This window comes from Neofelis nebulosa, chromosome 3, assembly GCF_028018385.1.
Source record: "Neofelis nebulosa isolate mNeoNeb1 chromosome 3, mNeoNeb1.pri, whole genome shotgun sequence".
Taxonomy (NCBI): Eukaryota; Metazoa; Chordata; class Mammalia; order Carnivora; family Felidae; genus Neofelis; species Neofelis nebulosa.
Genome location: NC_080784.1, coordinates 40,176,507 through 40,202,479, shown reverse-complemented (window position 1 = coordinate 40,202,479; position 25,973 = coordinate 40,176,507). Strand labels below are relative to the sequence as shown.

The 25,973-nt window shown below is 37.3% G+C and overlaps 1 protein-coding gene and 1 long non-coding RNA gene across 18 annotated transcripts in view; one reads left to right on the top strand and one right to left on the bottom strand.

Annotated features, from left to right (window-relative positions):
- Positions 1 to 25,973, top strand: part of PSD3 (pleckstrin and Sec7 domain containing 3) — a 747,126-nt gene that overhangs the window by 157,104 nt on the left and 564,049 nt on the right. The window lies entirely within an intron of this gene.
- Positions 508 to 24,950, bottom strand: LOC131506650 (uncharacterized). The gene is made up of 4 exons (XR_009259081.1): positions 24,636 to 24,950; positions 21,787 to 21,915; positions 2,248 to 2,407; positions 508 to 1,319 (listed from the first exon to the last, which is right to left on the bottom strand). It is a non-coding gene; the product is annotated as an uncharacterized LOC131506650 (long non-coding RNA).

Below are 25,973 nucleotides of genomic sequence, written 5' to 3'. Positions count from 1 at the left end.
AGTCCCCATGACAACCCCATGAGGTCAGTACTATTATCATTATCTCCATTCTGAAGTCTGGAGAGGTTAAGTAACACAGCTAATAAGTGGCAGAATGAGGTTTAAATTTGGCAGCCCAATTTTCTTAACTACTATTCTGCTTTTATGTCCTCAAAGTTAGCATTGTGTGTTGTAGAAACTGAACTTTTTGGTTGTCATATTTGGATTCTGTGGGTCTTAGAATCTGAAATTGGATGACTAATAAACAACCATTATTTTATATATGTGTTGCCTTAAATAGTAGGACCAGGATTGTTGTTTGGCTCAAGAGATGGAAATTGTGTAATTTTCTTTCAAAAACACCTGTAGTGTCTAAAGGGTTCACTAACTGGATCATGTAAGGAGTTCATATAGTTATAAGCAATTTATTGAAATTCAAAACAAAGCAGACCAACAATTTAAAATTGAACTTTCACCTATTTTAACTTATAATTATGTCACCTCATAGAAGTAATCTAGGCTTTTTTTTTTTTTTTTTTTAATAACTGTGGGTATTGACACACAGAAGGCTAATTTTTTCTTCTTGTGAGCTGGGACTTAGGTTGCTGAGAAAAGGACCTGAAACAATGAAGCGGAGAATGGGGAATGAGCTGAGGGCATTAATAAAAAGATCAGGTGGCAGCTGCTCCCCTTTCTTTTGCCTTCTGTTCCCAGACTTTTGCTAAGAAAAAGTGAATTATAGAAATGGAGCAGCTTGGTTCTTTCTATGGCTATTTGGTCTGTGGACAAGGCAAGTAGAAAAATGTGAATAGAAGAAGTTATAGCTTGTTTTGTTTGGGCTTCAGAAGATTATTGGTTAAGGGCCTGTGGAGTTGCTTTTCTCTGTATATGAACACTTATACCCTTTTCTGAATTTTGATTTTCAGCAATCCTTTCCAAGAAGTTATTTGATAGGCACAGTATAGATGGACTCATAGGACATTGAGGGAAGGGGATATCTAGGTGTAAAGTGAGTGGCACAGACAGTGCAGTTTAATGATTGCTGCCTTTGTGGTTAATAATAGTTTCTAACAAAATTATATTGGGAAAACACTGAGAAATAGCAGCAGGTCATGTGATCTTTCATAGCATCTCCTCTGATCTTTCCTTCATCTCTCTAAACGCTGCAGTCAACCTGCAAGTGTTTGAAGAAGCACTTGGGTCTTTCCTTGGGTCTGAAACTATTCATTGGAATATCAGTTTGCTTTGGGCAGATGTTTACATTTATCAGCTTCATTTCTGGTGGCTCCAAAGGGTCCATGAGGTGTCTGCTGATGCTTATGTCTCCCTATAAAAACCTCCTGTGTAGGGAAAAAAATCTCATTGCTTTCCATGAACTAATATCTGTAAGTAATAAATTAAGGCAGAAACTAAAGTACAGACATTAATATGCTGTTCATTCATTCAGCAAATGTTAAGTACTTATCATGTGCTAAGGTCTCTGTTAGGCTCCAAAAACCCTCGTGCACTGACCACTAAGAAAACCTGCCAGGAACATTCAGAGGCATTTGGGTACTTCTGAGAGTCAAACCTCACAATCTGTGAGTACTGGTACTGTGCCTAAGAACTCTGAACTTAAAAACTTTCATAGAATCAGTGAAGTTTCTGTCTTGCAGTATTGTTAAACAGTACTTTCTGCTATGATGGAAATATTCTGTATCCGTGCTGTCCAGTATGGGAGTCAGTAACTGCATGTAGCTACTGAGAGCAGTTGGAATGTGGCTAATGAGATTTAGAAATTGGATTTTAAATTTTATTTATTTAGGTAAATTTAAATAGCCTCATGTGACAAGTGGCTAATATATTGGGTAACATAGCTCTAGAGCAAAAATGCATTAATAGATGGCATTGGCTGTCCTACGCAGTCATTTCTCACTTGACCATCTGGTTGCTTATGATGTGTTTACTGATTAGGCCTTGCTAAGTTTTTAGTTTCGCACACAGTTACTCCATCATGTCAGATAAGTACAAAAGCAGTGAGCGTGTATGGAAGCATGGGATTTTAATGGAAATGAAAGTGAAGGTAAAATCATTAAATGTGCTGAGAAGGAAGGAAAAAAAAATATATTTGACAATAGGAACTATTCTGGAAAAAAAATAAATTGTGTATTAGGTAGCATGCAGTTGACAATACTCAGCAAGATGGAGGAAAACCTTTGATAAAATGGAAAAACTTGAGTGTCTGGCTGAGAGTCCACTATGATATTAATGAGTTGTTTGAGAATTTACAGAGATGGTGAGAATGCTACAGTTGACCTTTTCTGTTGCAAGCTGTGGGTAGTTCCATAGTTTCCAATCCCCCTTGATCTGCTTTTCATCACAGAGAGTATCCAGGTGGGTAGTGGTTGATATCCAAGTGGCTAAGGTCTTTCCTGGGCCCCCTGCAAAGCTGTGTTGGAGAGTCAATAGATTTTCAGTGCAGATGAAACTAAGATGTCTGAATAGTATAAATATTGACAAGGAATGTGCCTGGTTTTATTTATTTATTTATTTATTTATTTACTTATTTATTTATTTATTTATTTAAAATTTTTTTTAGTTTTAGAAAGAGAGAGAGCATGTCATATAGGGGAGAGGGGTGGAGAGGGAGAGAGAGAGAATCTCAAGCAGGCTCCACGCTCAGGGCAGAGCCCAATGCAGGGCTTAACCCCACCACCCTGGGACCCTGACCTGAGCGAAAGTCAAGAGTTTCATGCTCAACTGACTGAGCCACCCATGTGCCCCAAGGAATGGGCTTGGTTTTAAAACTACACATTAGTAGAGGTGCTTCTGCACCAAGGTTAGAGATAGAGAAAACACTAAGACTGTGGAATGGTGAAAAAAAAGCTTACTCTTTTTCCCCAAATACCTTGTAGTGACAAGTCTGGGAGGTGGACTTGTTTGCAGGCTTGAGTGGAATTTGTGTGAAATCATGAGAGAATTCTCATGGTTAGGTCTCTGCTGGAATACATTCTAGTTTTTGAGTTTTGTAGCTTGTGGTGAAAATACAGTGATTATCACCACCTACTGTGCAAAATGTGGGGATAGGAAATGGAGAAGGAATAACATGTATTCTATATATGTTACATGCCAGATTCTATATGAAGGATGTGTGTGTGTGTGTGTGTGTGTGTGTGTGAATTTATATATTATATTTTCTTTATAATACTGTAAGATAGGTGGTATGCCCATTTTTAGAGGATGAAATTGAAGCTCATGAAGGTTTAAATGGGATTCTTTTTTATAAACAAATTGTTGCAATAAAATTTACATACCAAAGTTTTAAATGGGATTCTTTTTGAAAACAAATTGATTGACATACAATTTACATACCACACAACTCATCCAAGTAGACAGTCTACTTTCTGTCTCTATCGATTTGCCCATTCTGCACAATATATGGCCTTTTGTGACAGTCTCCTTTTTAGCACAATGTTTTTAGTGCTCATCCATGTTATAGCATGTATCAGTATTTCATTCCTTTTTATGCTGGATAATATTCAGTTGAATATACAGGGTACATTTCATTTGTTCATTCATCAGATAGTGGGTTGTTTCCATTTTTTAACTATTGGGAATAATACTGCTTTGAACATGCACATACAAGTTTTTGTGGAGACACAGTGTTTTCATTTCTCTTGGGTATATACATAGGAATGCAATTGCTGTGACATATTGTAACTCTCTGTTTAACATGGAGGAATTGCCAAACTGTTTTTCACAGGGTCTGCACTATTTTACATTTCCATCAGCAATGTGTGAGAGTTCCCATTTCTCTATATCCTTATCGACACTTGTTATTTTCTGTGTTTTTGATTTTAACTATCTTAGTGGGTATGCAGTGTTATTTCATTGTGGTTTTCCCTAATGTAGTTGAGCATCTTTTCATGTGCTTGTTGGCCATTTGTAAATTGTTGGAGAGATGTCTGTTTAGATCCTTTGCTCTTTGTAAAATTGGGTTGTCTTTTAAAATTATGTATTTGTCTTTTTATTATTAAATTATAATTTTTTTTTGTATATTATGGATACAAGTTTCTTGTCAGATATATGCTTTGCAAATATCTTCTTCCATTCTGTGGGTAGTCTTTTCACTTTCTTGTCTTATCCTTTGAAGCCTGTGAGGTTCTTTATCTTAAGCAAAGTGTGGGAGGGCTTAGCACACTTAACATACTTACCAAGGTTAGTCAACAAAATGACTTGTAAAATGGCTTGTGTAATGAATGTCATTCTTTTTGTTTGTTTCTGGTTGGAGAACAAGGTGGATTTACCCTTTGCTTAAACTACTCAGGATTGCAAAGGTTTCATGTGTGCTGAAAGCAAAATTTGGAAGTAGACTTTGCTGTACTGAAAATACTGCTTTCCTCCTGGATTAGAGAACTGCTTAAAAGGAAAAAGAGACTTTACCTAAAAGAGCCCTCTTTTGAGGTCCTGTAATTTTATGATCTAAATAGTGTTTCCTATATTTGTCTGTTGCAGGAATTACCTGGTTTTAGATTTCCAGGGCTGATTAAAGGTTCTGGTTCAGTAGTTCTGAAGTGGCACTTTTCATCAACACCTCACATGATTAGAATCAGGAATGCTTCAGAAACTGATCTAAACAGGTGATAATAATGACCTTTTAGTGGTTGCTAGAACTTAATTAGACCTCTTTAGTGGGTGTGGCCACGAGGTGACAAACATCCCTCACTGAGGGTGATTACAAAGAGCAGATCCAGCCAGTCTGGCTACCTTGCTCTGGGAAGCTACTGATCTTGATCCAACACAACCCACAACACACACACATTCAACCTCAAAATTCTCTTCCCCTCCCCTCGAGTATAGTAGAGATGGTTCCACTATAAAAATTTAAACCAGATTCACAAACATTTTCAGGTCATCCTCTTGAGAGTGTTACTCTCTCCTTTTCCTACTCTTTAAGATGTGTTCATAATTTTCTTACCATTGTTGAGTCCCTGGAGGCCTTTCATAACCACACAGGTTTCCATGTAACTGGATGGTAGGTTATACTTTACTGGTCGGAGGGTGGAATTATTCTCATTCTAAAAGTCACACAGCTATTGAGTAGTAAAACATCTTTTTTGTACCCTATATTGTTAGTGCCTGTAGTGCATGGGCACTGTGGATGCTGAGAGGAAAATTCTCCTACTATGTGTAGTGCAGAGTAGTCACTCAGTAGATAAATGTTTGTTCAATGGATGAGTTGAAGACTACAGGAACCCTTCCAAAAATGTATGGACACAGTAGGTGCTCTGACCTGTAGCCTTGTGTTCCGGTGGAACAAAATTTCCAGAGTCAGCAGATTTCTGAGCTTAACGTTTTTTGCTGTTGGCTTCATTGTGGGGTTTTGTTTCATCTCCTGTTTTAGGGAGGTGGAATTTCCCCCTACTTTGTAAACAGTGTTCATGGTTTGCTTTTATAGCTCCAGGTATGTGACTTTCATTATAGCTTTCTTGCAAATGACAACCTAGACCACAAAAGATAAGAGTAATGTGTCACTGAATTTCCTCACACAGGTCTTTCCCTTATGGCAGAGGCATCTGATAGAAGTAGATAAAGATATGAGCTGTGTTTGTTTGGTGTGATGTAACGGTTTCAGAGACCTGTTTCATTTATTCTTTTAATTGTATCATTTTTCATTCTTGATTCCCTTCTTCCTACCTTTGTGTGGTTTGCATGTCAGTTGATTGTCTATTATGTTGATTGGTTCTGTTTGGGGGAAAAAACTATTAAACACAGCATAATCTAAAATAAGCTTAGGTAAAGATATATTTGTGTTAAGATATTTATATATTTCAATTTAATTTTATTTATATAGAACAGTATTTGTATATTTCAAAGAACTTGATAGGCTTAGAGCAATCAAAGACAAAATTTAATTTATTTATTATTTTTTATTTTTTTATGAAATTTATTGTCAAATTGGTTTCAATACAACACCCAGTGCTCATCCCAACAGGTGCCCTCCTCAGTGCCCATCACCCACTTCCCCCTCTCCCCCATCTCCCATCAACGCTCAAGTTTGTTCTCATTATTTAAGGGTCTCTTATGGTTTGCCTCCTTCCCTCTCTGTAACTCCCCCCCCCCTTTCCCTCCCCCCGGTCTTCTGTTGAGTTTCTCGAATCCACATACGAGTGAAAACATATGGTATCTTTCTCTGTCTGACTTATTTCACTTAGCATAACACTCTCCAGTTCCATCCATGTTGCTACAAATGGCCAGATTTTCATTCTTTCTCATTGCCAAGTAGTAATCCATTGTGTATATAAACCACATCTTCTTTATCCATTTGTCAGTTGATGGACATTTAGGCTCTTTCCATAATATGGCTGTTGTTGAAAGTGCTGCTATAAACATTGGGGTACAAGTGCCCCTATGCGTCAGCACTCTGTATCCCTTGGGTAAATTCCTAGCAGTGCTATTGCTGAGTCATAGGGTAGATTTATTTTTAATTTTTTTGAGGAACCTCCATACTGTTTTCCAGAGTGGCTGCACCAGTTTGCATTCCCACCGACAGTGCAAGAGGGTTCCCGTTTCTCCACATCCTTGCCAGCATCTATAGTCTCCTGATTTGTTCATTTTAGCCACTCTGACCAGTGTGAGGTGGTATCTGAGTGTGGTTTTGATTTGTATTTCCCTGATGAGGAATGACGTTGAGCATCTTTTCATGTGCCAGTTGGCCATCTGGATGTCTTCTTTAGAAAAGTGTCCATTCATGTCTTCTGCCCATTTCTTCACTGGATTATTTGTTTTTTGGGTGTGGAGTTTGGTGATGTCTTTATATATTTTGGATACTAGCCCTTTGTCTGATATGTCATTTGCAAATATCTTTTCCCATTCTGTTGGTTGCCTTTTAGTTTTGTTGATTGTTTCCTTTGCAGTGCAGAAGGTTTTTATCGTGACAAGGTCCCAATAGTTCATTTTTGCTTTTAATTCCCTGGCCTTTGGAGACGTGTCAAGTAAGAAATTGCTGTGGCTGAGGTCAGAGAGGTTTTTTCCTGCTTTCTCCTCTAAGGTTTTGATGGTTTCCTGTCTCACATTCAGGTCCTTTATCCATTTTGAGTTTATTTTTGTGAATGGTGTGAGAAAGTGGTCTAGTTTCAACCTTCTGCATGTTGCTGTCCAATTCTCCCAGGACCATTTGTTAAAGAGACTGTCTTTTTTCCATTGGATACTCTTTCCTGCTTTGTCAAAGATTAGTTGGCCATACATTTGTGGGTCCAATTCTGGAGTCTCTATTATATTCCATTGGTCTATGTGTCTGTTTTTGTGCCAATACCATGCTGTCTTGATGACTACAGCTTTGTAGTAGAGGCTAAAGTCTGGGATTGTGATGCCTCCTGCTTTGGTTTTCTTCTTCAATATTACTTTTAAAAGCCAAAATTTTAGAAGCACTATTGAAATAAATATATCTGTGATTATGTAGTCAGTGAGAAAAATGTTTTAATTTATAATATTATCTATCAAGAAGGTTCACAGGGGAGTTAAAGGATAATGGTAATTTCTTGGCATATTTGTATCATGAATCTGAATATATGACAAATATTTTATAAATTTTACTTTGTTTCTATATAGTAAAAACAATTTAGAAACAAACCACTGTTGGTAGGATTCTCTTATGGTCATTCAATGTATTGTTTCTAAAACATTCCATTTAGCTTTCATGGAAATAATTCTTTCTTATATACCCATATGTAATTGTTTTACATAATATTTAATTGAATTACACAATTTCAGTAGCAAGTGTAACCAGCATAAGTCTGTTTGGGAGCAAACACAGTTGATTCTTTGTAACCATCTTCTCAAAGGTAGGAGGAGAATTTCATGAGCTTGCCACAATCTGTGATTACTAGCTGTGAGCACCAAGTAATAATGGGCATCAGCTAGGATGTTTTATAGGGTGAAATTCATCCTGGAGTTGGTTAATTGCAGATTGGTTAAGAGCTTCTGCTGTGTACATGACTTCCTAGACATAACTTCAGAAACAAGCAAACATATATAAGAATAAATATTATAAGGTAGAGAAATTAAGACACTATTTTTTTAAGTCAGTTTGGGTTTTATTTGCCTTCTGTATGAAGTCACTTCATTCCTGCTTAATTTATTTGTGCATCTAAATGTTTTTTGAAATTATTTTGCTTTCCTTTTAACTTGGAAGATAATTTAAGTTCTTTTAAAATGTGGTTTGTGAAAAGATGACCTACCCATGTCTTATCTATTGAGTGAATGCATTACTAAAGTATAAAAAAAATCCTAAATTCTTTGTCTTATATTTAAGTTCAGAGGGTTACTGGAAACAGGTTGTACCCAGATTTTATATATTATTAAAACATTAAGTGCTTTGTACTTTGTGTCATAATTTCTCTATCTTTTTTAGAAGTCACAGCCCATTATACTGGCCTGGCGACTTCACCTGTTTCAGGGAAGGTGCACTTATTGAGACTGTCTTTTCATTGTGCTCTGGTGAAGCATGATCTAGGATCTCGAGAAATCCTAGCACCTTTGGAGTGTTTTAGAGTATCTCTCAGTTTAGAGAACTATTATTTTTACAATTAGTCAGTTTTTTGGGGTGTCTGGGTGACTCAGTCAATTAAGTGTCCAATTCTTGGTTTTGCCTCAGGTCCTGATCTCACGGTTTGTGAGATTGAGCCTTGCATCAGGCTCTGTGTTGACAGTGCGGAGCCTGCTTGGGATTCTCTCTCTCCCTCTTTCTCTGCCTCTTTTCTTCTCATGTATTTTCTCTTTCTCAACAAAAAAACAAAAAACAAACAAAAACAAACCTTAAAATAAAAACCAATTACTCAAGTTTTTTATAAGGTTAACTTAATTATCAAATTGGAGCAGCTTTGTTTTTCCACAATATCTGAATGTGGATATACATAATGGTGCTGTATTAAAATCTAGCCCTTTGCAAAGGTTGTAAAGTATGCTATCATAGATCGTATATAGGTCTGTATCAGTGTCATCTTTCATTCACTCGTATATTTATTAAACAAATATTTATTGAGTGCTTCCTATGCACCAGGCATTATTTTAGATACTGGGGATACAATGATCAACAGAATACATAAAAAATTCTTACTTTTTTTGCATTTCTTTTTTAATTTTTAAATTTTTAATTTTTTATTTTATGTTTAGAGAGAGAGAGTGTGCGTGTGTGTAAATTGGGGAAGGGCAGAGTGAGAGGGAAAGAGAGAATCTTAAGCAGGCTCCACGCCCAGTGCAGAGCCTGACCCAGTACAGGAGCCCAAGCCTGAGGTCAATACCTGAGCTGAAATCAAGAGTTAGATGCTTAACTGACTGAACCACCCAGTTGCCCCCAAAATTCTTACTTTTGCAGGGTGTGACAGACTGTGTGCATGTGTGTGAATTACTATGAGGAAAACTAAAACAGAGGAAGGAGAAGAGGAATGAGGGGGAGTTACAACTATAAATAGGGTCATCAAGGATGGCCTCATGCAGGTGACTTGTTATAAAGGGCGTGAGGAAGGTAAAAGAGTCTTGGGGAAAGAGTACTTCAGAAAGAGTGGACAGCAAGTGCTAAGTCCTGAGGCTGAGGCATGTTTCCGGCCATCCAGAAACTATCAGACCAATGTGACTAGAGTAGAGTGAGCAAGAAGGAGAACAGACACTAGTTCCTGTGAGGCCTCTGGTCTTGTAGGCTATTGCAAGGGCTTGGTCTTGTACTTAGAGTGTGCAAAGAAGCCAGGGAGAGTTTCAGATAAAGATGTGGCATGATCTGGCTTATGTTTTAAGAGGACATGTTGCTACTCATGCTCTCATGAGACTAAACTTAGTGAGGAAGGGCAGAAATAAGGATACCAATTAGGAGGCTATTGTGATAACCTAGATGAAGGATGGTAACTAGAGTGGTTATGTTTTGAAGGTGGAGTGGAAAAGATGTCTTGAGTGACAGAATGTGAGATGTGAGTGAGAGAAGGCAGTGGTGAATTGCAGGGTTATTTATTGACTTGTGTAGCTTGAAGGCTAGAGTTGTATTAAGTATAGGGAGACACTCATTTGGGGGGAAAGATCAGGAGTGCAGTTTTGGAGAGCCCAGCTGGCAGTTGGATATACTACTCTGGGTTTCAGGGCAGAGGTTCTGGACTGGAGGTAGACACTTGGGAGTTGTCAGAGTATAGAGACTGGATGAAATCCACAAGTGAGTGTAGATAGAGAAGAAATGAGGTTCAGGACCCTGGGCTACTTCCACACTGAGGTTGTGAGATGAGATGGAACCAGTAAAGGAGAATGAGAAAAAGCAGCTAATGAGGAGAGTGTGGTGTCTCATGAGCCAAGTGAAGAACCTGTGTGAAGGGCAGCGAATCAAATACTTCCAAGATGAGGGTCCAGAATTGACTGAGGAAGTTAGCAATGGGGATGTCACTGGTGAGTTTGACAATAGCAATTTTACTGGAGTCATAGGGACCAAAAATTGGTGAGGATTCAAGAGAGAGCAGGAATAGAGAAATGGAAACATAAAATGTGGACAAATATCTTAACAATTTTTGCTACAAAGGGAAGGTGAGAAATAGAGCTGAATGGAAAAGTGAGGTCAAGAGAGGTTTTAAAATGGGGAAAATAGCAGTATGTTTGCTGGTATAGGAAAGAGGAAAAAAAAAGGAATGAGCTTTCATGTAGTAGCATAATTCTCATCCAGAAGAATGTTGGTTTTGTTTGAAACAGCTAAAATCATTTAGTTTACTATTGTAAACACTAATTCTTGTTAATGCAGTTTGTATTTTCAACATAAAAAGTTCTTTCTTGTCATATCCATCAAACATCAAATTTTCTCTTCTGAACCCTTAAATAAATGATGTCTTGATACGGATAGTTTCTGTTCATCTTATTCGACCTAATGTAGTCCTTAGTTCTACACCAGTATACATGGGCCTGAGGTACACTCAATTCACACTTTCTTCAGTAGCTGATGACTTTTTATATTTTTAAAGACTTTATGTTTTAAGAGCAATTTTAAGTTCACAGCATAATTGAGAAGAAGGTACAGAGATTTCCCATTTATCCCCTGCCATTCATAGCACCCCCCATTATCAATATTGCCCATTGAGGGGGACATTTGTTTTAATTGATGAACCCACACTGACACATCATAATCACCCAAAGTCTATACTTACAGTAGGTGTTTACTCTTGGTTTTCTGCATTCTGTGGGTTGGGACAAATGTATAATAATATGTATCCTTCATTATCATATCAGACAGAATATTTTCACTGCCCTAAAAAGCCCTCTGTACCCTGCCTATTCATCCTTCCCCACTGTTACAGCTCCTGGCAACTGATCTTTTTATTGTCTCTATAGTTTTGCATTTTCCAGAATGTCATACAATTAGAATCATGAAGTGTGTAGCCTTTTCACTTAGTAATATGACTTAAGCTTCCTCCATGTTTTTTCATGGCTTGATAACTTCTTTTTAGTGCTGAATAATATCTCACTGTCTAGATATACCACAATTTATCTGTTCACCTACCAAAGGATGTCTTGTTTACTTGCAAGTTTTGGCAATTATGAATAAAGCAGATGAAAACATTTGTATGTAGGCTTTTGTGTGGATCTAATTCCTTTGGGTAAATACCAAGGAGCATGATTGCTCGTTCTTATGGTAAGAGTATGTTTAGTTTTGTAAGAAAATGCCAAATTGTCCTCCCAAGTGGCTGTACCATTTTGCATTCCCACCAGCAATGAATGAGAGTTCAGAGATACTACTTCTGAGCTTATTTTTTTTTCCCCTTAGGTTTTGCTTCTGTTGTCTTCCTACTTTCTCTTATTTCAGTATTGAATCCTCTCTAGCAGGAACTTTTTGACTCTCAGAACATACTGCATTTCAGTATCTTCTGCCTTCCAACCTTTGCATTTTTATTGATCTCTGCATAAAGGCTACTGGCTTCTAGGTATTTGTTTAGTAATTAGGTAGCTGAAGAGACTCTAGGCACATTTCATTTGCGTGAATGGCCCGATTTTTGGGTCTTAATTTAAATCCCAAGGCACCACATACTGATGAAAACTTCTCAGATGGCTCTAGAATTGAAGAGGTACTTATCAAAGATAATTTTTTTGTTTTTTTGGTTGAGAAAGAGTTTGAAGTTAATTATATATAAACTCTGAAAATCACTTAAGTTTTGCATTTAGTTTCTGCTATAATTTAGATCATATATCTTGTCCTGATTTTAATTTTCATGAGCCTATTTTTTAAGATCAGCTATATCAGTGCTGTCTAATGGAAATATAATGCAAGTTTTATATATAATTCTAAATTAAAACTTTTTCTGGTACCTGCCTTAAGCAAGTAAAAAGAACAAGTGAAATTAATTTAAATAATGTGTTTTTACTTAACATATCATCTAAAATATTGTCATTTCAATATGTAATTGTTACAAAAATTATTGAGATGATTTATATCCTTTTTTCATCCTCAGTCTTAGAAATTTGTTGTGTATTTTATATTCATAGCATATCTGACATAACTAACCATATAACTTTAACAATAATGTGTTGATATTCACAAAGAATAGTGAAATAAAGATACAAAGAGAACTGCACTTATTCTACCTCCAACTACTCTGCCTATAGATCTGCACTGTCTAATGTGGCAGTCACTTAGGGCCATTTGACACCTGAAATATGTCAGATATGCTATGAATACAAAATACACAGCAAATTTCTAAGACTGAGGATGAAAAAAAGAATGCAAATTATTTCAGTAATTTTTATGACAATTACATATTGAAATGACAGTATTTTAGATGATATGTTAACTATTGGTTAATTAATGTAGGATGGATTTTTTTACATTAATTTAAAAATCTACCCTAAAAACAAATAGGTGATTGTATGGAAAACAGATAATTATAAATATGCAGAAAAACCACTAAGGTGTGATTGATTTTAGCAGTGGCTAGCAGTGGCTAGCATAAGTTAAAAATGGCTGACACGATAATAAGTTTTAGCAAAATTATTTAAAATAATTTGCTTCTTCAGATAACTTCTAACAACAACATCGTTAAGAGTTTTAAAAGATGAGAAGCACCGTCCCAAACATACTCACATCCATTTTCATTTGATCCCACAACCCCCCCCCCCCCCCCCCAATAAGGTAGATAGGTACCATCATGACTCATGTTTTTACAGATGGGGAACCTAAGGCCAGAGAGGTTTAGTAATTTGCTCCAGGTTACACAGTGGGTAAATTGAGGATTCAGGATTTGAACTATAGACAGTCTGATTCCAGAGCTTACTTTCTTAAAGTCTGAACCTAAGGGGAAAAAAAATAAGCTGAGAAGTAGTACCTCTGAACTCTCATTCATTGCTGGTGGGAATGCAAAATGGTACAGCCACATGGGAGGACAATTTGAAGATGCATCTTTAAATTATATGATTGAGGAGTAAAGAGTAGAGATTACTTGCTTTGTGAAATGAATATGTTCTAGAAATTTGAGCACAAATTAACTCTAAATAAATCACATTCTGTTTGCCATTAATTTGTCTTAATTTGAGGGTTGCTTTATCTTGATTTCTGACTGATCTTCAGTTAAAACGGAGCCTTAACACTTTATTGTTCTGTCATCAACAGTTGATATTCATCAACTCTGACTTCGGGGTAAAACAGCTAATAATATGTAAGGTAAACCTTTAGTGTAAGAGAGAACTAGAGTTTGCAGCTTGATTGAGGAGATAAGGTTCTAATACTGATGAAATATTAAAACTTATTAAGAGAAATCCAGTGACAGCAGCAACAACCATTTATTGAGTGATTACTACATGCTAAGCATTGTGCTAATAAGACTTTGCACGTATTATCTTAATCATTAAAATGATGCTGTAATGAATGTTTTTCTCTTCCTCAGTAAGTTACATAAGTGCCAAAAGCAGTACTACTGCAGTTTGAAACAATTAGATTCTGTGAGAATTACTCTATTTGATTCTGGGGATCATATTTTAAGACAGACACTAACAATGAAAAGGCAGTTAGGTAGCTGAGTGGTAGGTGAGTGATCAGAAAATAATGTGATGTTAGGAGAGGTTGTAGAAACTGTAATCTTTAACCTAAGGAAAGAAGACTTAGTGGATAGTTAGTTGTCTTTAAGTATTTGGGACAATGAATGTGATCTGAAGAGAAACATGACTATGGGAAAGGAATACACTTTTCTGTCTTTCTGCAAAGAATACAGAAGAGAAATGAACAAAATAACAGATTTTTATTTCTGAATAAGAAAGAACTTTCTCAAGGAATGGCTTGAAAACTAAACCAACTTTCTGTTCAGATGTGTTTGGATACAGACTAGGTCCTTACCTGGATATTTTAAATTGAATGCTTATATTTGGAAGATTTGGACTATAGGAATTGACCATTGGATGAGTTGTCCAGTTCTTCAAATGAAAGACCCTTCAAAGTTCTTTCCATTCTTGGGAGTTTGTGATTTTGTCATAAATTATGTTCTAAAATCAGATACTTTTGTAATATAAATAATTATCTCGGTGTGTATATTAAATTGGAGATTGTGATTTAATAAGAATGTCAGAGCTAAGAAGGATGAAATCTTGTAGTCTCACCTCATTTTGCAAATGGGGAAACAGAGAAAGTTAGAGAAAATAAAGCTGTAGTTGGACAAATAGGTATTGACTTCAGTTCCAATGCTTTTTTTTTGGTTACCATTACTAATATATAGGTAGACTAAATCACTTACAGCACATTTTTAAAGGTCCCTTTTAATCTTATCCAGAGCTAACAGAATGAAGCAACTGTCAGTTCATTTTTTTAATTAAAATAATTTAAAAAAATGTTTATTTATCTTGGGGGGGGAGAGCACGTGTGCACGAGCGGGGGAGGGGAAGAGAGAGAGAGGGAGACACAGAATCTGAAGCAGGCTCCAGGCTCCGAGCTGTCAGCACAGAGCCCTATGTGGGACTCAAACTCACAAGCTGTGAGACCATGACCCAAGCTAAAGTTGGACACTCAGCTGACTGAGCCACCCAGGTGCTCCTAGTTCATTTTGTTCTAAGCAGATACACCTGAGTCCATTTTGTTGTTGTTATCCGAACTTGGAGCTCAGTGATTTTCCTAAAAACAAATTTCTGTTTCTTCATGGTGTTTTATTTCCTTGAAGATATATGTATGTTCACACTGAATGCAGAAGAAAGGTACAGTGGCTCTGAGAATGTGTTGTTCATTCAACAAATATTTATTGAAGGTCTCTTGTGTGCTTTTCCAAGCACAACTGTACTGTCGTAGGCTTTTACTCTGAGATGGGAAACATCAAATTGTTTTCAGTAGAGAATGAGATTTGCTTTCTTCTTTTTCTCCTCCTCCTCCTCCCCCTCCCCCTCCTCCCCTCCCCCTCCTCCCCCTCTCCCTCCTCCCCTCCCCCTCCTCCCCCTCTCCCCCTCCCCCCCTCTCCTCCTCCCCCCCTCCTCCTCCCCCCTCCTCCTCCTCCCCCTCCTCTTCCCCCTCCTCCTCCTCCCCTCCTCTTCCCCCTCCTCCTCCCCCTCCTCCCCCTCCCCCTCCCCCTCCTCCTCCCCCTCCTCCTCCTGCTGCTGCTGTTAAGGTATGCTGAAATATAAAAGGATTCTGCAGGAATTTCAGCCAGGTGTAGTCTGCCTTGATTTAGTGAGACACACCTTTTGGCTACTAGGCACAAGATTGGAATAACTAAAGTTCCAGGTTTATATAAGCTATATATAAGTTCACAACAAGTTATGTAAGTAAGTTCGTAAGAAAACAAGTATAAACCTCTTGAAAATATTCTACTATATACCAGCTTGAAAAACATAACTTCGTAGTGGGATTTGACAGACCTGGGTTTGAATCCCACCTCTCAATGGTAATTTTATTTTGAAATGTACTAATTCACTGAGCTTCCTCATTGGTGAGGAAGTTTCCTCAGTTTCCTCATTGGTGACATGGGGGTAAAATCTTTTTCATGGAACTTTTTGATGATCAAATGATTAAAATGAGTCCGTGCATGTGAAATGCTTAGCTCAGTGCCTGGCACATTGTAAACATTCAATAAAAGGATGTAACTATTACTATGATAATTTACTCAAGGGAATTTTAAGAATGGGTAAGTTATTTTAAAGATTTGGGGTGCCACCTCAGAGCCTTAATTTATTTTTAGTTTAGATGATGTCTTAAATACCTTTGTCTAAAAGTCCTGACATTGACACAGTGCTTAAAATACTACCTCTTTCTTAACACTGTTTTGCATGCATATGAATTAATTCTTTCATATGTCATTAGCTGTTTTTGTGGTGTCACAGTGTGGCAAATTCTAGAACTTTCCTCCACATTCTACAGACCTTCTTATCAGTTTTGTATCAATTCTGGAGGTTCGGCTATTGATTAAAGCAGGCAGGGAAGGTCCTCTCTGAATAGGTCATAGTTGACCTCTAGCCAGAGGACACCCAAGGGACTTGTTCATTTTGAAGGTTTCTTGGGCTGTAGGGGTGTATGTGTGTGTGTGTGTGTGTACTCTGTTATCCAGAATCTTTGTCCTCCCAGAGAGTAAACACAGCGCCTTATGATTTTGTGGACAAGTTCACCTCTGTAATGTTTTTTGTTGCCCTATTGTTACGCTTGGAAATTCAGTCTGGCTTTTAGTTTGATATTGTATCTATGGCACTATCTGGTAAAAGCATAACAGTGTTGACTTGCCAGTCTCTAAGTGACACTAGGAGAAAGTTACGTGTAAAACCTGTCTTTACGGTGCCCTCCTTTCCTTGGACTATGGCTGTCAGCTGCTTCTAGCCCAGTTCTAGGTCTTCTTTTCCTGGCGCTTTCTTTAGGTATCACATAGCTGAGTTGATAAATTCATCTGGATTAATGGGAGAGGGTTAGAGGACATTTAAACTGCTTTTGGAGGCACTATTTTGCTTTCCTTTCTCATCAGTTATTTGAAAGTACTTTTGCAAAACTAAGACCACTGTATTAATGTAACATTTCAGCATTATATTCAGTGGAGCTGTTAGTGAATAATCATGAGAATTCTAGATCATGGGAAAGGTAGGTTCATGGCAGGTCTCTGGTGAAGATATGGGCATGTACAGCCTTAAAAAAATTTTTTTTTTAATATTTACTTATTTTGAGAGAGAGAGAGAGAGGGAGGGAGGGAGAGGCCCAGGTAGGGGCAGAGAGAGAGGGAGACACAGAATCTCAAGCAGGCTCCAGGCTCTGAGGTGTCAGCATGGAGCCGACACTGGGCTCAAACTCATGGATTGAGAGATCATGACCTGAGCCAAAGTTGGACACTTCACCAACTAAGCCACCCAGGTGCACCTAGCCTTTGTGTACTTAACATTCAATGTCACGTTAGTTTTAGCAAATATGTTTAAAAAATTTTTTTTTAATGTTTATTTACGTTTGAGAGAGAGAGAGACCCCGAGTGTGAGTGGGGGAGGGGCAGAGAGAGAGGGAGACATAGAATCTGAAGCAGGCTCTAGGCTCTGAGCTGAGAGCACAGAGCCCCATGCAGGGCTCGAGTTCACAAACTGCGAGATCATGACCTGAGCCGAAGTCGGACACTTAACCACTGAACCACCCAGGTGTCCCTTAGCAAATATGTTTTTTAAATGGCACCTGCTATTTAATCTTAGGGGTTTTCTGTAACTCATTTAACCAGTTCCCTGTTATTGAATACTTACGTGTTTCTAGTTTTTTATTGTGATGACACAATACTATATATATATATGCTTTACATATAAAAGCTTTTATATAAACTTTGTGTCTATGTCTGTGTTTCTGCTTATTTCCATACAATATTTTCCTTTAAGAGGAATTTGAGAGTCAAAGCTGTGAATTCTTTATGGCCCCACCAAAAATCCATATTCCTTTCTGGAAAGGTGGCACCATTGACATTTTACCTACCATCATATAGAGTCAGACAAAAACGTGTAGTTTTTAGGTGATACAGGTTAGGGCTGGCTTCATTTTAGCTATTATCCTAACTTTACACCTTTAAAAAAGAGGTGGTGGAATCACAGAGCTAAAATGTTTAGATCTAGATCTAGAAAAGATCTAGTCCTACTTTGATACTTTTATCCATGAGGAAACTGAGAACTACAACAGTAAATTCATTTATTCAAGATCACATGGCTGGTAATTGGCTAAGCCAGGATTAGAGACTTGACTCCTTTTTGTCCTGTATCTTTTCTTCTTCAGCTTGAACCTGATATACCAGAGAGATTTGTCTCTAGGACTGAACTAGAGGGGAGTGGGACCAGCCTTTATTTATTTATTTATTTATTTATTTATTTATTTATTTATTCATTCATTCATTCATTCGTTCGTGATGCATGCATGCATGCCACAGCATAGTGTCTGTTTAGTATATAGTACCCTTACCTATCATCTGGCCCCCTGGCATGCTTGTTGCCCATATTTCCAGCGAAGTTCCTAGGCTTAGTTTTGATAGGCTTAGCTTGAGTTATGTGTCTATTTCTGTAGCCAAAGGGAATGGAGTACCTTGGCTAGGTCTGAGTCACATGGTCACATGCATGGCCCTAGGTAGGCCCTAGGTGGTAGCTGAAATGTGGCTGGCCAGAAGAAACATATGCCATATAGAGGAATAGCAAGCACAGAGGCCAGGGGTGGGCTAAAGCTTAGCATATGAAGAATGGAAAGAAGTGAGTAAGGAGGTATTAAGATGGGGAGATATGGAATGGAGGGAAGCGGCTTAAAAGGTAGGCAGAAGCCAGATAGTGCAGTAGGGTGCTTGGATTTTATCCTATGGATATGGGAAGTCGTGAAATGGATTTAAGCAGTTTGGAATTAAAATTTTTTTTTATGTTTATTTATTTTTGAGAGAGAGAGACAGAGACAGGGAGTGAATGGGATAGGGGCAGAGACAGAGGGAGACCCAGAATCTGAAACAGGCTCCAGGCTCTGAGCTGTCAGCACAAAACCCTACGCGGGGCTTGAACCCACAAACCATGAGATAATTACCTGAGCTGATGTTGGATGCTTAACCAACTGTGTCACCCAGGCACCGCAGCAGTTTGGCATTTTAAAAGATCACTCTTCATTCCATTCTCACACTGTAGGAGGGAAGCAGGGAGACCACTCAGGAAGCTCTTTTAGGTGAGAAAGGAAGCTTTCTTGGATGGGAGTGGTGGCAGTTGTGATACACACAAATAAGCCACATTCTGTGTAGATGAGTAGAACCTGATTACTGATGGGCAAAGAGAAAGGGAATGAAATAGATTTCTGGCTTGATTAACACAATGGTTGGAATTGCCATTATTGAGATTTAGCACTCTTGTTGATATTGTTCTGTGTTACTCAATTCCTTTCACCTAGACTTCTTGAGAATAGGATTAGACATCATCTCTTCACCATTTATTCTAGCACAGTGTTAAGGCATATGATAGGCACTTGGTTTGGCAGGGTGGGAGGAGGCTTAAAGTGACAACAGCAAATCCTGCTTGTTAGGATATACGTTGTTGATTTTTAAATTTGTTTAAAATACAAATTATGTGGGAAGAAATTGCATCAGCTGCATTTTATGGAAAATGTAATCAGACCTCAGTTAAAGAAATCTGCCCTAATTTATTGACAGCTGTAACATTTTCTAATCTGTGGTATTCTCGTTAAATCATCTACCTTACTCTTGTTTTCATGGGTATTTTTTTTTTTTTTTTTTTTGCCTAGAATGAGTGTTTTTTCTTTGGCGTTCTAACATAGTAAAAGTAAAACAAAACCTTAGATAGCTAGCCACATTGTCTTTGGGTGGTCCCTGCACCTTTGATACTGCTTTGTCTCTGTTCCTTTTTTTTTCTCTTTTATCAAAAACCTCATTCTGAAGTGCCTGTGAAAAAGAGGCCCAGATCAGAAGAAATCAGTTGAGTGGCCCAGCACAGCTTCCTGAGGTTATAGGGCAAACTAAACCTCTTCCCATAATGTGCTTCTAACAGGTAAGCACAGTGGCTAGCGGGTCTCAGGAGATGCTTACCAATGCTGGTTACTCATCCTTAACCAGTGCTTTGGTTTCTCTTAGTCATGGCTGTTGTTCTTTCTGGCATGGTTTTTGTTTTCTCCCAAGAGAAACTTTAAAACAGGAGGAATTGAATAGAGGCAGCTTGAAAAGAGATGAATACAGAACACAAGCTACCGTTAGCTGGTGTGCTGGCCACTGCTGACGTAGAATGCTGAAACAGCCCTAATGGTTTGCTTGGCCCAAGTTTGCAGTTGGTTTTGAAGCCCCCAGGCCAAATGGCAGGCTCCAGTCCAGCAACTACATACGTTACTCACCTTCTGGGGCAAAAAATGTGCTTTTTGTTCTGCTATTCTCCATTTGCTACAGATTTTTAAAATGATGATTAAGAGAATTTCAGAAACCAAATTATTTTCCCTAGTCTTATTTGTATATTTCTGAAGGATTAGAAATTTAAGTTCTGTTCCTTAAAAATTTCTAAGGAAAAAATGTACCAAAACTTTAGGGTCTCTTCCACAGTCTCAAATCAATCCTTGTTTCTGTAAGTGGTGGTGTCACTAAATGTTCTTAAGGAAAAATTGTTGAAGGAAGTAGAGCTGTGGAGGGGCTCGGCATACGGAGGTTGGGTGAACATTTTGAGTTAGGTAATTAGGCAATTACAACCATGTGGAACAGAAGCGATGATTAGACTAATTAGTTAAGGCATTTTGTAAGTGCCACTTTGACCCAAGGGTAATGGCCTAGAAATGCTGCCTTTCCTGATTCATTTGATTGACGAAAAGCAGGTTTTACACGTGGGATTTACTTATTTTTAAAATTAGGGATTTGCCTGGTTTTCATCTGTTTTCAGTTTTATGTCTCTGGTAACAGGCAGGTGTATCTGATTTAGGAGTTTTGGGCCAGGACTTTACTGCTTTTGTTTGCATCTCCTTAAAAGCACTGTTGTAGTGGAGCAGATTGAACAGGGTACCTTTAGTCAAGCAAGTCTTTGCAAACAACCAGAGTGTTCTATTTGGTCACTATGCAAGTAACTTTCTAGTGACAAGTCTCTTTCTGGTCATTTTTGTACACCTAACTTGTTCATGTATACATTTATTTATCTACCATTCCTTGGTGTTTGTTGTGTGCCAGATACTATTAGATGCAAAAGATACAAAGATATGTAGCAGTTAAAGATTGTTTTGTTCAGTGTTTACCCCAGTTGCCCCAAATGCTTGGCATTGTAGATTTGTATGTTCAGATTTACCTCATGCAATTGTAGCTGATTTTGCAAAGCAGATTTAAAAACAAACAAACCAATTTCCATATTCTGAATCCCATTTCTTTTCTTGTAATTTTAAAATTTAAGCTACATCTCTTCAAAATATTTGCTTTTTAAAAAATATCAGAAATGCTGTTTATTAATATGGTATTAGGTGTAATTTACCAAGTACTTTTACACATGCTATGTTGTTTGATCCTGCCATCAACTCTGAGGTAGGCAGCCAAGCATTACTATCCCTGCGGTAGCACCCTCATACTGGGCCCATTGTGTGGTGTTCAAAAAAGTTAGCTGATTTCCCTCAGGTGTTCACAGCCAATACACAACAGAGACAGAACATTACCTCATTTTCTCACTCCTGGCTTATTTTAGTCTTCTCTTACATGCTCTCTTAATGGCTGAAGTAGGTCCACTGGGTTTAAAGAATCTTTTAGGGGCATTCAGCAATAAGTAAAGTATGTTTAATTCTTCAAAAACAGCATTAGTAACATATATACCAATCAGATAAATGAAATAGAGCACTATTAAAACATGCTTGTGAGATCTTTTTCAAACAGTGAACATTTTGTGTTGATTTGACATTCACCTTACCTTAGGTAAGAGCTGGTAGGCTTTATGAAAATCTGTAGTGAGGTGAAGAGCCAGACAGACCTTTTTGAATCTTTTGAGAGTATTTTATAGTATATAATGGAGTAATAATACCAGCCTTGCAGGAGTGTTCTGAGGATTAAATGAGAAAATCCATGTAAGTAAGGTGCTACTTAGTCATGAAATACTCTATACCTGGTAGCAAAAACAAAGTAAAACAAAAACAAGTAAAAACCTAAACACCAAAGGGGAAAATAAAGCTATTTTTAGGTGCCTTTGTTTATTTTATAATTGAAATTCTAATTCTCATTTTTATCTATTTATTAATGTGGTTTCTCCAAAAACCTTTACTGGTAATGTAAAGGTGCTCCATCTCTATGTGAAAGTATCAAAAAAAAATTTTTTTTTTTCTGAGAGAGAGAGAGAACGCATGAGTGAGCATGAACAGAGGAGAGAGAGAGAGAGAGAGAGAGAGAGAGGGAATACCAATCCTAAGCAGGCTCCATGCTCCACGTGGAGCCCAACATGGGACTCGATCCCAGAACCCTAGGATCGTGACCTGAGCCAAAATCAAGAGTCCGTTAGTCAACCAACCGAGCCACCCAGGTGCCCCCCAGATAATTCTTTTTAAAATAAAACCTTCCCAGTTCAGTGTGACCTTTCACAGTCAGTCAGAGTTAATGAACCTCATTATCAATTGAGGATTTTAAAGACTTGTTGCTCTGCTACCCAGCATCTTGTGGCCTAGGAATTTGAGACACAATGAGAATCTTAGTCTTTAAATAGAATTTTGGGTTATAAAATGAGGTGGATTATCAATAGAAAAGCTTGATTAAATGATTGTAACATAGTATTATTAACTCAGTCACAAGATATCCATTAAAATCAAACTAATTAGGAAATATTTAATTGGTTTCTAGGAAAAAATAGAAAAGGTTATAGAGTGACTTGCCACCCAAAATCAGGAACAGAATTAGAATTGATTTGGAGACATTTCATGGTACTAAAATACATCATTCTAATACTTAAATATTTAGAGAGAAAAGAAATCCCCCCCCCAAAAAAAACTGTTTAAAATATTTTATCTATTGTATGGGATAATAATGAATATTGATTACATTATTTGGATAATATTTTTGGATAATGCAGAAATTTTGAAAACTCAATATCTTCTATAGCTACAATTAAGCAATTATAATAAAACTTATAAATTTATTACATTTAAAACATTGAAACATGTTCCTTAAAAGGGTCAGATGGTTCCTTTAGACCATTTTTTGATGGAATTTTTAAAAAATGTTATTATTCCCTTTTATATATTTTAAATGCATGTACTTAATGTTCAACCTTTTTTTAATGATCCATGTTGATTGTTTTCTAGTATTCAATTACAGTGATGTTGTCTTTATGGGTTATAAACCTGTATCTTAAAGGCATTACAGGAAATTATTTTAATGTATGGTAACCAGGTTTTAAAAAAGGGCCTAATAACAGTTATTGTTTTTAATGTTTATTTATTTATTTTGAGAGAGATAGAGACAGCACAAGCAGGGGAGTGGCAGAGAAAGAGGAAGAGAGAGAATCCAAAGCAGGCGTCATGCTTTCTGCACAGAGTCCAACGTGGGGCTTGATATCAGGAACTGTGAAATATGACCTGAGCTGAAACCAAGAGTTGGACGCTTAACCAACTGAGCCACCCAGACGCCCCCTAATAACAGTGTTAGTTAAATTTTGCTATTTAACAACTAGATTTTCAGCCCCTATTGTAAATGTACACACAGAATCTTAAGAAAAAATGCTCTAAGTACTTTTCAAGTATTAGCTAATTTATTCCTTATAACAACCTAATGAGGTTGTTTTATGATTGTCCTCATTTTTTAAAGTCACAGGGCAGTTAAGTACCTTGTCCAATAATAAGTAGTAGCATCTAGGTTTGAAGTTTTCATCTGTCACCAGAGCCTTCAGTCTTATTCACCAAGGTAGGTCTTTTTGTTCTGTAATGAGTGGACTTTGTTTATCATTTTGGGTAATTGGTGGCCTGGTTTGTTTCCATCCTGATTTTTGTATGTTTTGAAACTTTGTGTTCACTCATTTGTTCATCACATGTTTATTGAACACCCATAATGTTCTGCTGAGGGTTTAGCAAGTAATCCAGGTAGGCCCTTAACTGTTGGGGTTTAGTGTTTAAAACAGTCCTTGAATGTTAGTGCTTGATGGCTAGTAGGAGGGAAGACAGATGTAGCCAAGTGAACTTACTGTGAGGTCAGAAAGAACTCCCCGAGAAGCTCAGGGCTGAGAGGTGAGCAGGGTTAAGCCAGACTGGGAAGGACGTGTGAGGAGAAGATGGGTGACATTCTAGTTAGAAGGAGCAGCCAAGTGCAAAGGCTGAGATGAGAGGCTGAGTAAGTTGTTCAGGGAACTGCATATAAATCCATTATGACTGAAGCTCAGTATTTTGAATTGGGAATAGAAGTGGTGAAGGGTGTAAATAGTGTAAAAGTGTTTTAAGATCAGACAGAAGAGTAAAAGAATTGATTAACTTTATATTTTATTGTAATTTCTGGGATAACAAAGGTAAAGAAACAGAGCATACAGCTTCCATACTTGCAAGGGCATAGAGGCAAGAAAGGAGGTTAAAATAGATGGGATAACTAGCACAAAATAAGATGGTAGATGTAAACCCAAATATATTTATAATTACATTAAATGTGTATGGACTAAATTAAAGACAAAGACTGTCAGACTGATAAAAATCAACCAACCAAACAAGATGCTGCTTTTACTTTATTGATTCCCACAATATGAGAAATGACAAGTAGTGACCATGAAATAATATACCCCCATCTCCTTACCTCTCCTTGTAGTCCACAAGCTGTCACCTTCTTGGGAAGGGTACTGGACTTCCTGCTGTAAGTGCAATGGTCGTGCTGGGAGCTGGCAGGTTAGTTGTATCTGGGTTATGAGGGACTGGCTCCTTACTGACTTGTGAGACCTTTATGGCAGGGTGGAGTTTTATTCACATCCCTAGTGATTCATGTAGTTTTTGACATATGGTAGTAATTGGCATACGTAAATATAAATACCTTGCCTGGTATTTATCATGTGGATACATTTGATTTCCATGTGAGATGTAAAGGATCTTGTTATAGTTTTCACTTTTCCATAATACCTGCTAAAACATATATAAGTATATAATAAATATTTCCTAATTAATTCAGTCAAGGTTAAATCTGACTTCTGCATAAGGGTATTGTACTGCTCAGTGCTTTGGAGGTTTGTTTCTATAGCACAGAAAAAACAAAAACCACTTATTTACACAATAAAGAACCTAATGACCTACTTTTTCATAAATATACTTTACAGGTAGAAGAGTATTCTTTTAGGATGGGGGAGGGATGGGTGAAATAGGTGAAGGAGGTTAAAAGTACACTTATCATGATGAGCACTGAATAATGTATAGAATTGTTGAATCACTATATTGCACACCTGAAACTAATATAACACTATATGTTAACACATTGGAATTAAAATAAAATTAAAAAAAGAAATTAACATCCAAAAAATGGTGTTCTTTTATATTTTGAAAAGCATGACTTATTTAATATCAGAATAAATACTTTGCTTATAAAAAGCTGTAATAAATATTAATAATAAAATAATAAAATATTTTTCTTAGAAGAAATATTGGGTAGAACATACCAAAACAGTAATTTATTTCTTTGGAGTGGAAGTTACTTTTGATTCTGTTAGTCCAAATGCCTGAAGTTCTCTTGTTGACTAAGAATGTACTGCTCGATACAAAACTCAGTTGACTTCATGTAAAAACTACTCATTATGAATGGAAAGAATTACAGAATTCAAAGGCAAAGCTAGACATTCTGTTTTTAATCACAGTGTATAAAAATTAGAATATGGAGCCAGGATCTAGTTGAATATACTTTTTTAAATCTTTTTTTTTTTAATGTTTTATTTATTTTTGAGAGAGAGAGAGACAGAGCTTGAGCGGGAGAGGGGCAGAGTGAGAGAGGGACACAGATCAGAAGCAGGCTCCAGGCTCTGAGCTGTCAGCACAGAGCCTGACATGGGGCTTGAACTCAAAATCCGTGAGATCACGACCTGAGCTGAAGTCAGACGCCCAACTGACTGAGCTACCCAGGCACCCCTGAATATACTATTTTTACAATAGACAT